The 15,420-nt window shown below is 47.2% G+C and overlaps 1 pseudogene; it reads right to left on the bottom strand.

Annotated features, from left to right (window-relative positions):
• Nucleotides 1-1,124: 1,124 nt before the first annotated feature.
• LOC123396195 lies at nucleotides 1,125-14,020 on the bottom strand (annotated as a pseudogene).
• Nucleotides 14,021-15,420: the final 1,400 nt, after the last annotated feature.

Raw genomic sequence — 15,420 nt, 5'->3', positions numbered from 1 at the left:
GAAATCATTAATCTACACGAAATTCTAGCCAAGTTACATATCTAACTCGTCGAAAACCGACGCACGGAATAGAATCTACGGACGTTTGAAAATATACCTATATCCTATATCCTGAAATAGCAAAATTCCTAGCGTAGATAAAAAAAGAACTGGGCCAAATCTGAAGACACAGTGCAACAGGTCAGGCCCAAACGTGACATCATTAAAAGAAAAACCTATATCCTATATCCTGAAATAGCAAAATTCCTAGCGTAGATAAAAAAAGAACTGGGCCAAATCTGAAGACACAGTGCAACATGTCAGGCCCAAGCGTGACAGCATTAAAAGAAAAAAAATACAAAAAAAAAACAACAATATGGGGCAACTAGGATTTGAACCCAAGACCCCTTGCAACTAGAGCAGCTGCGCTAGCCAACTTTGCTAGCACTCTGTTTTGATATAGCACAGGATTCTTCCAAAATGAAGTAGCGGCACCAGAGCAAAAGATATATAGCCACGGGTGGGATTCGAACCCCAGACCTGAGCGTCTTGGTTCACATGGTGTATCAGCTGGGCTAGGTGGTCTCTTGTCATTAAATTGGATTCCTCCCTAAATGAGCATGCCATACTCTGAACCTGATCCTAAACGAATTGAAACTGAAACGGCAGTATGTCTGAACCTGTCTGAAACTGGTTTGGCCCTGGCTGTGCGTGCAGCAGCGCTAGGTGGTCGGAGCTGAGGATCGGGTGTCCAAAACCGGCTGGAGACGCGGGAAACGGCCGGATCCAGGACTGGGGGCTCCATTCCCGGCGACGAGGTGGCTTGGGGCGGCACGAACGCGGAGATCGAGCGACCGGCTGCAGGTCCTCTCCATGGTTGTTTCCCAGAAGAAAAGAACAAGAGGACACTGCTGAGCAACATTAGAGAGAGGGAGAGCACTAACGAGGGGGAGGGAGGAGGAAGGAGATGGGGACGGGAGAGGCTCGGCCTTGAGTGGCTCCTAACGGTGCGGGGCCGCCGGCTCCGACCTCCGGCGAGGTGCTGGCCGGACGAGGCTGCAGCTTGTGGTAGGGCTCTCCTGCTCGCCTCGGTTGCGTACTCACGCACGAGCGCGGGAGGAGGCAAGGCGAGGAGAGGCGGCGCATCATACCCTCACGGTCAGCTGACCGGCTGCTGGCGGCACGGTGTTTTGGCATCGAACGACCGCAGGCTCTTCTTGGGCATACGACGAAGGCACGGAGGAGGGGTTCTCAGCTGTGGGAGGGGTGCACGCGTCCATGGGCTGGCTGCGGCTGGATCCAGGGGAGAATCGGGGGAGCGCTGCTGGTTGGAGGAAATATATCCGGGATGATCCCGAGGAGACTGGGTGGAGAGTGGCGGCGGTGGGTGGATGGGACAGGGGAAATTGTCCCTGACCCTGAATTTTAGGGTTTTGGTCTCAGATTTAACAAGGGGCCTTTTAAACAGGAAGAGGGACAAACTTTTGACCATCAGATCATGATCGGGTGGCTTCGATTAGAGGAGGTTAGGGTTAGGTGGGTTGTGAGCTATGTAGAGTGGCTAGCCGGAGATGAGAGGGAAAACGAGCGGCGCGCAACAAGTTTTAAAACACCGACAAACGTCCGACGGTAGACCGAATACGGAGCCGCTACGGTCGACCGTTCGGGTACCAGACGAACTCCGATCGCGACGAAATTCGACAGGCGGCCTAGCTATAACTAATCACGACCGCATACCAAGTTTCACCCCGATAAGAGAAAGTTTTACGCACACTTTTGAAAACAAGACTTGACGATGCCGCGAGCACGTGCGTGTGTGGTCGGGCTGTTGGGGAACGTCGCATGGGAAACAAAAAATTTCCTACGCGCACGAAGACCTATCATGGTGATGTCCATCTACGAGAGGGGATGAGTGATCTACGTACCCTTGTAGATCGTACAGCAGAAGCGTTAGAGAACGCGGTTGATGTAGTGGAACGTCCTCACGTCCCTCGATCTGCCCCGCGAACAATCCCGCGATCAGTCCCACGATCTAGTACCGAACGGACGGCACCTCCGCGTTCAGCACACGTACAACTCGACGATGATCTCGGCCTTCTTGATCCAGCAAGAGAGACGGAGAGGTAGATGAGTTCTCCGGCAGCGTGACGGCACTCTGGAGGTTGGTGATGATCTTGTCTCAGCAGGGCTCCGCCCGAGCTCCGCAGAAACGCGATCTAGAGGAAAAACTATGGAGATATGTGGTCGGGCAGCCGTGAGAAAGTCGTCTCAAATCAGCCCTAATTGCTCCGTATATATAGGAGGAGGGAGGGGGACTTTGCCTTGGGGTCCAAGGGACCCTCAAGGGGTCGGCCGAGCCAAGGGGGGGAGGACCCCCCCCCCCCCCCCAAACCGAGTTGGACTTGGTTTGGTGGGAGGAGTCCCCCTCCCTTCCCACTTCCTCCCTCTTTTTTTTTTTATTTTCCTTTGATTCTTTATTCTTGGCGCATAGGCCCCCTTGGGGCTGTCCCACCAGCCCACTAAGGGCTGGTGTGTCTCCCCAAAGCCTATGGGCTTCCCCGGGGTGGGTTGCCCCCCCCGATGAACTCCCGGAACCCATTCGTCATTCCCGGTACATTCCCGGTAACTCCGAAAACCTTCCGGTAATCAAATGAGGTCATCCTATATATCAATCTTCGTTTCCGGACCATTCCGGAAACCCTCGTGACGTCCGTGATCTCATCCGGGACTCCGAACAACATTCGGTAACCAACCATGTAACTCAAATACGCATAAAACAACGTCGAACCTTAAGTGTGCAGACCCTGCGGGTTCGAGAACTATGTAGACATGACCCGAGAGACTCCTCGGTCAATATCCAATAGCGGGACCTGGATGCCCATATTGGATCCTACATATTCTACGAAGATCTTATCGTTTGAACCTCAGTGCCAAGGATTCGTATAATCCCGTATGTCATTCCCTTTGTCCTTCGGTATGTTACTTGCATGAGATTCGATCGTCAGTATCCGCATACCTATTTGAATCTCGTTTACCGGCAAGTCTCTTAACTCGTTCCGTAATACAAGATCCCGCAACTTACACTAAGTTACAATGCTTGCAAGGCTTGTGTGTGATGTTGTATTACCGAGTGGGCCCCGAGATACCTCTCCGTCATACGGAGTGACAAATTCCAGTCTTGATCCATACTAACTCAACTAGCACCTTCGGAGATACCTGTAGAGCATCTTTATAGTCACCCAGTTACGTTGCAACGTTTGATACACACAAAGCATTCCTCCGGTGTCAGTGAGTTATATGATCTCATGGTCATAGGAATAAATACTTGACACGCAGAAAACAGTAGCAACAAAATGACACGATCAACATGCTACGTCTATTAGTTTGGGTCTAGTCCATCACGTGATTCTCCCAATGACGTGATCCAGTTATCAAGCAACAACACCTTGTTCATAATCAGAAGACACTGACTATCATCGACTAACTGGCTAGCCAACTAGAGGCATGCTAGGGACGGTGTTTTGTCTATGTATCCACACATGTAAATGAGTCTTCATTCAATACAATTATAGCATGGATAATAAACTATTATCTTGATACAGGAATTATAATAATAACTATACATTTATTATTGCCTCTAGGGCATAATTCCAACAGTCTCCCACTTGCACTAGAGTCAATAATCTAGCCCTCACATCACCATGTGAATTATATTGTAATAAATCTAACACCCATACAGTTCTGGTGTCGATCATGTTTTGGCCGTGGAAGAGGTTTAGTCAGCGGGTCTGCTACATTCAGATCCGTGTGCACTTTGCATATATTTACGTCCTCCTCCTCGACGTAGTCGCGGATGAGGTTGAAGCGTCGTTTGATGTGTCTGGTCTTCTTGTGAAACCTTGGCTCCTTTGCTAAGGCAATGGCACCAGTGTTGTCACAAAACAAGGTTATTGGATCCACTGCACTTGGCACCACTCCAAGATCCGTCATGAACTGCTTCATCCAGACACCCTCCTTAGCTGCCTCCGAGGCAGCCATGTACTCCGCTTCACATGTAGAATCTGCTACGACGCTTTGCTTGGAACTGCACCAGCTTACTGCACCCCCATTAAGAATAAATACATATCCGGTTTGCGACTTAGAGTCGTCCGGATCTGTGTCAAAGCTTGCGTCGACGTAACCTTTTACGGCGAGCTCTTCGTCACCTCCATACACGAGAAACATCTCCTTAGTCCTTTTCAGGTACTTCAGGATATTCTTGACCGCTGTCCAGTGATCCACTCCTAGATTACTCTGGAACCTACCTGTCATACTTATGGCCAGGCTAACATCCGGTCTAGTGCACAGCATCGCATACATGATAGAACCTATGGCTAAAGCATAGGGGACGGAGCGCATATGCTCTCTATCTTCATCAGTTGCTGGGCACTGAGTCTTACTCAGTCTGGTACCTTGTAACACTGGCAAGAACCCTTTCTTGGACTGTTCCATTTTGAACCTCTTCAAAACTTTATCAAGGTATGTGCTTTGTGAAAGTCCTATCAGGCGTTTTGATCTATCCCTATAGATCTTAATGCCTAGAATGTAAGCAGCTTCTCCTAGGTCCTTCATAGAGAAACTTTTATTCAAGTAACCTTTTATGCTCTCCAAAAGCTCTACGTTGTTTCCAATCAGTAATATGTCATCCACATATAATATTAGAAACGCCACAGAACTCCCACTCACTTTCTTGTAAATACAAGATTCTCCAATCACTTGTATAAACCCAAATGCTTTGATCACCTCATCAAAGCGTTTGTTCCAACTCCGAGATGCTTGCACCAGTCCATCAATGGATCGCTGGAGCTTGCACACTTTGTCAGCATTTTTAGGATCGACAAAACCTTCGGGTTGCATCATATACAACTCTTCCTTAAGGAAACCGTTAAGGAACGCCGTTTTGACATCCATCTGCCAGATTTCATAATCGAAAAATGCAGCTATTGCTAACATGATTCTGACGGACTTAAGCATCGCTACGGGTGAGAAAGTCTCATCGTAGTCAATCCCTTGAACTTGTGAAAACCCTTTGCCACAAGTCGAGCTTTATAAACGGTCACATTACCGTCAGCGTCCGTCTTCCTCTTAAAGATCCATTTGTTCTGAATAAACTTGCGGCCCTCAGGCAGTACCTCCAAAGTCCACACTTTGTTCTCATACATGGATCCTATCTCGGACTTCATGGCTTCCAGCCATTTGTTGGAATCTGGGCCCACCATTGCTTCTTCATAATTCGCAGGTTCATTGTTGTCTAACAACATGATTGATAAGACGGGATTACCGTACCACTCTGGAGCAGCACATGGTCTCGTCGACCTGCGTGGTTCGACAGAAACTTGAACTGGAGTTTCATGATCATCATCATTAACTTCCTCCTCAACCGGCATCGCAATGACAGAGGTTTCCCCTTGCCCTGCGCCACCATCCAGAGGGATGAGAGGTTCGACAACCTCGTCAAGTTCTATCTTCCTCCCACTCAATTCTCTCGAGAGAAACTCCTTCTCGAGAAAAGTTCCGTTCTTAGCAACAAACACTTTGCCCTCGGATTTGAGATAGAAGGTGTACCCAACTGTCTCTTTTGGGTAGCCTATGAAGACGCATTTTTCCGCTTTGGGTTCCAGTTTTTCAGGCTGAAGCTTTTTGACATAAGCATCACATCCCCAAACTTTAAGAAACGACAACTTTGGCCTCTTGCCATACCACAGTTCGTATGGTGTCGTCTCAACGGATTTAGATGGTGCCCTATTTAAAGTGAATGAAGCTGTTTCTAATGCATAGCCTCAAAATGATAACGGCAAATCAGTAAGAGACATCATAGATCGCACCATCTCTAATAAAGTACGATTACGACGTTCGGACACACCATTACGCTGTGGTGTTCCAGGCGGTGTTAACTGTGAAACAATTCCACATTGTCTTAAGTGAGCACCAAACTCGAAACTCAGATATTCACCCCCACGATCAGACCGTAGGAACTTGATCTTCTTGTTACGATGATTTTCCACTTCACTCTGAAATTGCTTGAACATTTCAAATGTTTCAGACTTGTGCTTCGTCAAGTAGACATAACCATATCTACTTAAATCGTCGGTGAAGGTGAGAAAATAACGATATCCGCCGCGTGCCTCTACGCTCATTGGACCACACACATCGGTATGTATGATTCCCAACAAGTCACTTGCACGCTCCATTGTTCCGGAGAACGGAGTTTTAGTCATCTTGCCCATGAGGCATGGTTCGCACGCGTCAAGTGAATCAAAGTCAAGTGACTCCAAAAGTCCATCAGCATGGAGTTTCTTCATGCGCTTTACACCAATATGACCTAAACGGCAGTGCCACAAAAATATGGCTCTATCATTGTTTACTCTAACTCTTTTGGTCTCAATGTTATGTATATGCGTATCGCTATCAAGATTCAATATGAACAATCCTCTCACATTCGGTGCATGACCAAAAAAGGTGTTACTCATAGAAATAGAACAACCATTATTCTCAGACTTAAAAGAGTAACCGTCTCGCAATAAACAAGATCCAGATATAATGTTCATGCTCAACGCAGGCACTAAGTAACAATGATTTAAGTTCATCACTAATCCCGATGGTAGCTGAAGTGACACTGTGCCGACGGCGATTGCATCAACCTTGGAACCATTTCCTACGCGCATCGTCACTTCGTCTTTCGCCAGCCTTCGTCTATTCCGCAGTTCCTGTTTCGAGTTGCAAATGTGAGCAACAGAACCGGTATCGAATACCCAGGCACTACTACGAGAGCCGGTTAAGTACACATCAATAACATGTATATCAAATATACCTGATTTTTCTTTGCCCGCCTTCTTATCTGCCAGATACTTGGGGCAATTGCGCTTCCAGTGACCCATACCCTTGCAATAGAAGCACTCTGTTTCAGGCTTAGGTCCAGCCTTGGGTTTCTTCGGTGGATTGGCAACAGGCTTGCCGCTCTTCTTCGAATTGCCCTTCTTGCCTTTGCCGTTTCTCTTGAAACTAGTGGTCTTGCTCACCATCAACACTTGATGCTCTTTACGGAGTTCAGACTCTGCGACTTTCAGCATCGCAAACAACTCGCCGGGAGACTTGTTCATCCCTTGCGTGTTGTAGTTCAACACAAAGCCTTTATAGCTTGGCGGCAGTGATTGAAGGATTCTGTCAGTGATAGCCTCTTGCGGGAGTTCAATCCCCAGTTCAGCTAGACGGTTTGAGTACCCAGACATTTTGAGCACATGTTCACTGACAGACGAGTTTTCCTCCATCTTGCAAGCATAGAATTTATCGGAGGTCTCATACCTCTCGATCCGGGCGTTCTTCTGAAAGATAAACTTCAACTCCTGGAACATCTCAAATGCTCCATGATGCTCAAAGCGACGTTGAAGTCCCGATTCTAAGCCATACAAGACTGCACATTGAACTATTGAGTAGTCCTCCTTACGTGCTAACCAAGCGTTCTTAACATCCTGATCAGCCGTAGTGGGTGGTTCATCTCCTAGCGCAGCATTAAGGACATAATCCTTCTTCCCAGCTTGTAAGATTAGCTTAAGATTACGAGCCCAGTCTACAAAGTTGCTTCCATCATCTTTCAACTTAGATTTCTCTAGGAACGTATTAAAATTCAGGCTGACAGTCGCGTGAGCCATGATCTACAACACAAATATATTCAAAGTGGACTTAGACTATGTTCAAGATAATTAGAGTTTAACTTAATCAAATTATTTGCTAAACTCCCACTCAAAAAGTACATCTCTCTAGTCATTTGAGTGGTTCATGATCCACTTACACTAGCTCAAGTCCGATCATCACGTGAGTTGAGTATAGTTTGAGTGGTAAGCATCCCTATGCTAATCATATCAACTATATGATTCATGATCGACCTTTCGGTCTCATGTGTTCCGAGGCCATGTCTGCACATGCTAGGCTCGTCAAGCTTAACCCGAGTGTTCCGCGTGCACAACTGTTTTGCACCAGTTGTATGTGAACGTTGAGTCTATCACACCCGATCATCACGTGGTGTCTCGAAACGACGAACTGTAGCAACGGTGCATAGTCGGGGAGAACACAATTTTGTCTTGAAATTTTAGTGAGAGATCACCTCATAATGCTACCGTCGTTCTAAGCAAAATAAGGTGCATAAAAGGATTAACATCACATGCAATTCATAAGTGACATGATATGGCCATCATCACGTGCTTCTTGATCTCCATCACCATAGCACCGGCACGATCTTCTTGTCACCGGCGCCACACCATGATCATCCATCAACGTGTTGCCATCGGGGTTGTCGTGCTACTTATGCTATTACTACTAAAGCTACATCCTAGCAAAATAGTAAACGCATCTGCAAGCACATATGTTAGTATAAAGACAACCCTATGGCTCCTGCCGGTTGCCGCACCATCGACGTGCAAGTCGATATTTCTATTACAACATGATCATCTCATACATCCAATATATCACATCACATCGTTGGCCATATCACATCACAATCATACCCTGCAAAAACAAGTTAGACGTCCTCTAATTTTGTTGTTGCATGTTTTACGTGGTGACCAAGGGTATCTAGTAGGATCGCATCTTACTTACGCAAACACCACAACGGAGATATATGAGTTGCTATTTAACCTCATCCAAGGACCTCCTCGGTCAAATCCGATTCAACTAAAGTTGGAGAAACCGTCACTTGCCAGTCATCTTTGAGCAAAGGGGGTTACTCGTAACGAAGAAACCAGTCTCTCGTAAGCGTACGAGTAATGTCGGTCCAAGCCACTTCAATCCAACAATACCGCGGAATCAAGAAAAGACTAAGGAGGGCAGCAAAACGCACATCACCGCCCACAAAACCTTTTGTGTTCTACTCGAGAAGACATCTACGCATGAACCTAGCTCATCATGCCACTTTTGGGGAACGTCGCATGGGAAACAAAAATTTTCCTACGCGCACGAAGACCTATCATGGTGATGTCCATCTACGAGAGGGGATGAGTGATCTACGTACCCTTGTAGATCGTACAACAGAAGCGTTAGAGAACGCGTTGATGTAGTGGAACGTCCTCACGTCCCTCGATCCGCCCCGCGAACAATCCCGCGATCAGTCCCACGATCTAGTACCGAACGGACGGCACCTCCGCGTTCAGCACACGTACTGCTCGACGATGATCTCGGCCTTCTCGATCCAGCAAGAGAGACGGAGAGGTAGATGAGTTCTCCGGCAGCGTGACGGCGCTCCGGAGGTTGGCGATGATCTTGTCTCAGCAGGGCTCCGCCCGAGCTCCGCAGAAACGCGATCTAGAGGAAAAACTATGGAGATATGTGGTCGGGCAGCCGTGAGAAAGTCGTCTCAAATCAGCCCTAATTGCTCCATATATATAGGAGGAGGGAGGGGGACCTTGCCTTGGGGGTCCAAGGGACCCTCAAGGGGTCGGCCGAGCCAAGGGGGGGAGGACTCCCCCCCAAACCGAGTTGGACTTGGTTTGGTGGGAGGAGTCCCCCTCCCTTCCCACTTCCTCCCTCTTTTTTTTCTTTTCCTTTGATTCTTTATTCTTGGCGCATAGGACCCCTTGGGGCTGTCCCACCAGCCCACTATGGGCTGGTGTGTCTCCCCAAAGCCTATGGGCTTCCCCGGGGTGGGTTGCCCCCCCGGTGAACTCCCGGAACCCATTCGTCATTCCCGGTACATTCCCGGTAACTCCGAAAACCTTCCGGTAATCAAATGAGGTCATCCTATATATCAATCTTCGTTTCCGGACCATTCCGGAAACCCTCGTGACGTCCGTGATCTCATCCGGGACTCCGAACAACATTCGGTAACCAACCATATAACTCAAATACGCATAAAACAACGTCGAACCTTAAGTGTGCAGACCCTGCGGGTTCGAGAACTATGTAGACATGACCCGAGAGACTCCTCGGTCAATATCCAATAGCGGGACCTGGATGCCCATATTAGATCCTACATATTCTACGAAGATCTTATCGTTTGAACCTCAGTGCCAAGGATTCGTATAATCCCGTATGTCATTCCCTTTGTCCTTCGGTATGTTACTTGCCCGAGATTCGATCGTCAGTATCCGCATACCTATTTGAATCTCGTTTACCGGCAAGTCTCTTTACTCGTTCCGTAATACAAGATCCCGCAACTTACACTAAGTTACATTGCTTGCAAGGCTTGTGTGTGATGTTGTATTACCGAGTGGGCCCCGAGATACCTCTCCGTCATACGGAGTGACAAATTCCAGTCTTGATCCATACTAACTCAACTAGCACCTTCGGAGATACCTGTAGAGCATCTTTATAGTCACCCAGTTACGTTGCGACGTTTGATACACACAAAGCATTCCTCCGGTGTCAGTGAGTTATATGATCTCATGGTCATAGGAATAAATACTTGACACGCAGAAAACAGTAGCAACAAAATGACACGATCAACATGCTACGTCTATTAGTTTGGGTCTAGTCCATCACGTGATTCTCCCAATGACGTGATCCAGTTATCAAGCAACAACACCTTGTTCATAATCAGAAGACACTGACTATCATCGACTAACTGGCTAGCCAACTAGAGGCATGCTAGGGACGGTGTTTTGTCTATGTATCCACACATGTAAATGAGTCTTCATTCAATACAATTATAGCATGGATAATAAACTATTATCTTGATACAGGAATTATAATAATAACTATACATTTATTATTGCCTCTAGGGCATAATTCCAACACGGGCTCATAACGGACAACGACAAGAACCGGCAACTAACAACGGATGCAACTTTCGAAAACTGGCGGCAACGGGATGTCGATGCAATGCTGATGATGCACATGATGCGATGATGATGCGACAAGTGAAAATACCCACACGACGAAAATGGAAAGAAAGGGAAATCTTCTGGAACGTCGGCATCGGGCTGTCACATGAAAGCCAAACAGTATAAAACTGCTTCAAGATGGATCTTCTTGGAGTGGAGTAGTCCCAAACAAGTTCTAACTATAGGACGCGTCCTATTTAAGGCTATTCTATCCAGGTTTTTTTCCTGTTTTCTTTTGTTTCATATATTTTTTATTCTTTATTTTCTTTTTATTCTTTCTTGCATTTTGTTTTGTCTTTTTTGTTTCTTGCATTTTGTTTCTTTTTTTTTGTTTGGTTTCTTCTTTATTTTTTTTGTTTTGTTCTTATCCTTTTCTCGTTTCACTCTATAATTTCATATATGTCAAAACCATTTTCGAATAATGTAGTATACACACTCAACATTATTCATTCGCTTTTTCAACATTTTGAATTACTTTTTAATATTTTACTACTTATCCAACATTTTTTAAATACTCATTTAACATTTTCTTAATATTTTCAAATACTTGTTCAATATTTTTAATACTTATTCAACATTGGGAAATACTTTTCAATATTATTAAATTTATTTGACATTTTTAAATACTTGTTCAACATTATTAAAATAGTTGTTCAATATTTTACATACATGATCAACATTTTTTAAAATATTTGTTCAACATCATTCAAAATACTTGTTTAACATTTTAAATATACTTGTTCAAAATGGCGCGCGTGGTGGCGTGGGAGGGTGCTGCGATCCTGGAGGCGAAGAAGGCGATCATGGCAGACCCTGGAGGTTCCTTGTTGTGCATGATTCCCTTGTTGGAGGAGGGCAAGCCGACCATCGTCGGGAAGAAGAAGCAGACGAAGGTGGTAAAGACGAGGCTGCCTCACTTGGCCATCAAGAGCGTGACGGCAATGCCCCAGCGACATCGTACATGACATCCGAGACGACAAGCTCGCAAAGCATCCCAAGCAATTATGCGACATGTACCACCGATCGAAGAAGACGATCAAGAAGATATTCACCTACGAGCGGGCCCTCATCGACCAGTACGAGATCAGGGCTACGAGGAGGACGAGCCGGAGGTCACCGAGGACGGCGAGGAGGTCGCGGAGAAGTAGCTAGGCATCAATCAAAGGGTCCGGGCTTAATAATTTGCAAGGAGACTTATGTATGCATGACAGAGTTGTTTATCATCTCTGATGCTATTGTCGAATAAAAATACACTACAAACCGAGTTGATCAACTTTTGTGCATGACCGTAACCTTGGGTAGTTAGCGGTTTTATATCAGCATCAGTGCAAAGATTTGTGAGAACTCAAGCATCTCCCTCACTCCCTGTCAACGCCTGCTTTTCGCGTGCATGACAGGGAACTGATCTCATCCACCACCAATATATTTTTCCTTTTGATGAGAGTGCATGACAGGCGAGCTGCCATTGTGGAATTGTTATTAGATGCAGTTTTATCATGTGTGTACATGATATAAGAGCTCAAATCAATCTTTCTCGCCTTCCATAATTTTTATTGCTAGTGTTAATTAGCTGGAATCACAAGCTGCAGTACAATTTAGCATTAGAAGATTTTTCGTTGGTGAAACATTCTTTCTACTGTCAAAATTCCTGCAAAGTACGTACTTGTCAAATTTCAAACAGGGCTGCAGAAAACAGAAAAGGAGGTGAAAATTGCAGAGGTTACCAACCAGGGGCAATAGCTATCTACTCTACCAATTCTTTCATGGCACCCAACAAAAGCATCACAATAGCTGTCTGTAGATGCCCATATACCAAGATGCTGATTATTTGATTAATTTGCTCACAGGTCCAATATATAAAAAGCTACATGGGCTGCTACCTTTGGTTAGTCGCTCAAAAAAAAATACTAATACGTACACTGCTCCTCCACTTGGTAAGCTGCTCCGTGCACCGTGCTTATATATAAAAATATATAATCGATCGATGCCCATCAACAACCCAGGTTTGGCACAGCACCCAACCCTTTTTAGTCTTCCACATATGAAGGTGGACGAGTCAACATAAAAACAAATCCGGTAATGCTTTGTTTTAGAATAAAAAATCAGGTAATGCTAATTTGTCAAATGGGGCTTTGAAGGAACTCCGAGCGAACACCCTCGCAGCTATTTGATTGAGGTCATACGATGCCAAAAAAAGAAAATGCCTTCTCCAAGAAGGAATTGCCAACCCCTATAACTAAAATTAAGATAAAAATTGTTCACAAATGCCATCCTCCACAATGAATGTTCGCCAGGTATTGAAGTCCTATTTTTTTGCTTAAGCTTTTACTCCCTTTGTCCCAAAATAAATATCATTGATCTTCTACAAAATTCATACTATTTTTTTTGAGGGTAAACCTGTTGGCACTTTATTCCAGAAACCCCTGCATGTACTAAATGATGTAACTCTTTCATCCCTGGAATAAAGTGCCTTCGTTTAGTACATGCGGTAATAAGAAACCTGGGTGAGTCACCCCCCCTTCCCGCCCGCGTGCTCCCCACGGGCGACCTGGGAGGCGACGCAGCCCTCGAGCCCTCCCTCCCCTTCTCCTCCCCCTTCCCTTGCCGCCGCTGGTGCTTCACGCTGGGCAAAGCCCTGGCGTATCTGGCGGCGGCGGGACTTCTCTCCCAGGCGGCCTTACCCCTCGAGCATGGGGCTCGACGAGGCTAAAGAGCTGTGCTTCTCTGGGCCTAGGGTTTTGCGACGACAACCCCAAATCTAGAGGGTCGGGCCTCTGGATCTAGCATGGCAAGCACGCGGGCGGCCCAGTGCGATCATTTGGGGGCGGCTGCGGCTTCTTGGCTGTGCCCGGATGGATTCGGGTGGCGGAGGCCGCGGGCCAGCACGACGGCGGCCATGGTCGGTGACAACATGGTGCAGGTGGTTGGTCCCCTCGGCGGCGCCACTAGCCTTGCTCGACGTGCCTCCTATGGTGCTTGGCCTTGTGTAGCAGTCATCCGGCGGTTGCTACACTACGTTGGGCGGTGCTTCCCTACATCGTCGATGATGATAGATGGTCCTCTCCGGTGATCTGCTCCCCCATCTCCTGTCAGCTCTCCTTCGGTGGTATTTGGGGTTCTGGTCTTGGGCCGAGGCGAAGTCCCTGCGCGGCGATGGATGCGCTTACAACGGCGACGCCTGAGGGTGCCATTAATTACCTCCGTGGAGTCGCTGTCATGGCCCTGACTAGACGCTCTTCTCGAGCATCGGGGGAAACCCTTGGTCCTTCACTAGACAAGGCAGCGGCGGGGTCTCAGCGTCGTTCCCTTCTTGAAGGCACTGCTTGGGTCGCATTTGGAGTCCTCGACGCTGCAGCTGGAGATGGTGGCCTCTCCGGTCTTTCCAGCGAGGCTTGCTGGTATTGTGATGATGTGATGAGGGTTGCAGCATAGAGCGTGGGCGTCCAGGGCGCAATGTACGCCGGCGCCGGCATGTCCAAGACGATGACTTCGCTACTTCTGACTGGGTCCTGCCATCCACCTGTCATCTCCTAGGCACATATGGGTGGAAGGTACGTTGGCCCAAACGGCCCTGGAGATGCGGTCTTCTTCGGAGGCGCCTGGCAACGGCTGTGACGCGGCCTTGAGGCTCTGATTCTAGCTACCTCGCCATTCATGGTTGGAGGATGGACAAGGCATGACCTTACGTTGTTGCGTTCTGTAGTTGGCAGCACCTCCTCACTTGCTTGTTTGGTGAGGACGATGATGTGTGTGCGTGTGTCCCTCCTCCTGGGAGGTTGTACGTGTACTGTTGTTCTCTTCTTGTTCAATGAAATGAAACGCAAACGCTTTTGCACTTTCTCAACAACAACAAAACCTGTGAAAGGTACCAAATCATCTATCAATGGTAGGCATCATCTAGCACCTTAGCATGTACTCCCTCCATTTTTATTTACTCCCCATATTAGGTTTGTCTAAAGTTAAACTCCCAACATCATCATTGGCAACGACGCTCGCACCTTATTTTGGGATGCACCATGGGTGCAAAACCAGAAGCCTAAGGACATTGCCCCACGTATTTACAAGGCCTCGATAAGGAAGAAATGGAATATCATGGAGGCTCTAGATGGTGATGCATGGATTTCCAAGATCAAGATGACCGCAGACTTCTCGGTTGCGCACTTCCACGAATTTCTGCAACTTTGGTCCTATTTTCGTGGCTTCCACCTTCTGTTGGGGAACGTTGCATGGGAAACAAAAATTCTCCTACGCACACGAAGACCTATCATGGTGATGTCCATCTACCAGAGGAGATTTGGATCTACGTACCCTTGTAGATCGTGCAACAGGAAGCGTTAAGAAACGCGGTTGATGTAGTGGAACGTCTTCACGTCCCACGAACTGCCCCACGAACTGTCCCACGAACCGTCCCGCGATCCGTCCCACGATCCGTCCCGCGATCCGTTCCACGAACCGTCTCACGATCCTTCTCATGATCCGTTCCGATCTAGTGCCGAATGGACGGCACCTCCGCGTTCAGCACACGTACAGTTCGATGACGATCTCCACCTTCTTGATTAAGCAAGAGGGGGCGGAGAGGTAGAAGATTTCT

Source organism: Hordeum vulgare, chromosome 5H, assembly GCF_904849725.1.
Source record: "Hordeum vulgare subsp. vulgare chromosome 5H, MorexV3_pseudomolecules_assembly, whole genome shotgun sequence".
Lineage (NCBI taxonomy): Eukaryota > Viridiplantae > Streptophyta > Magnoliopsida > Poales > Poaceae > Hordeum > Hordeum vulgare.
Note: the sequence above shows the minus strand (reverse complement) of the source record. Positions and strands in the feature narration are given on the sequence as shown.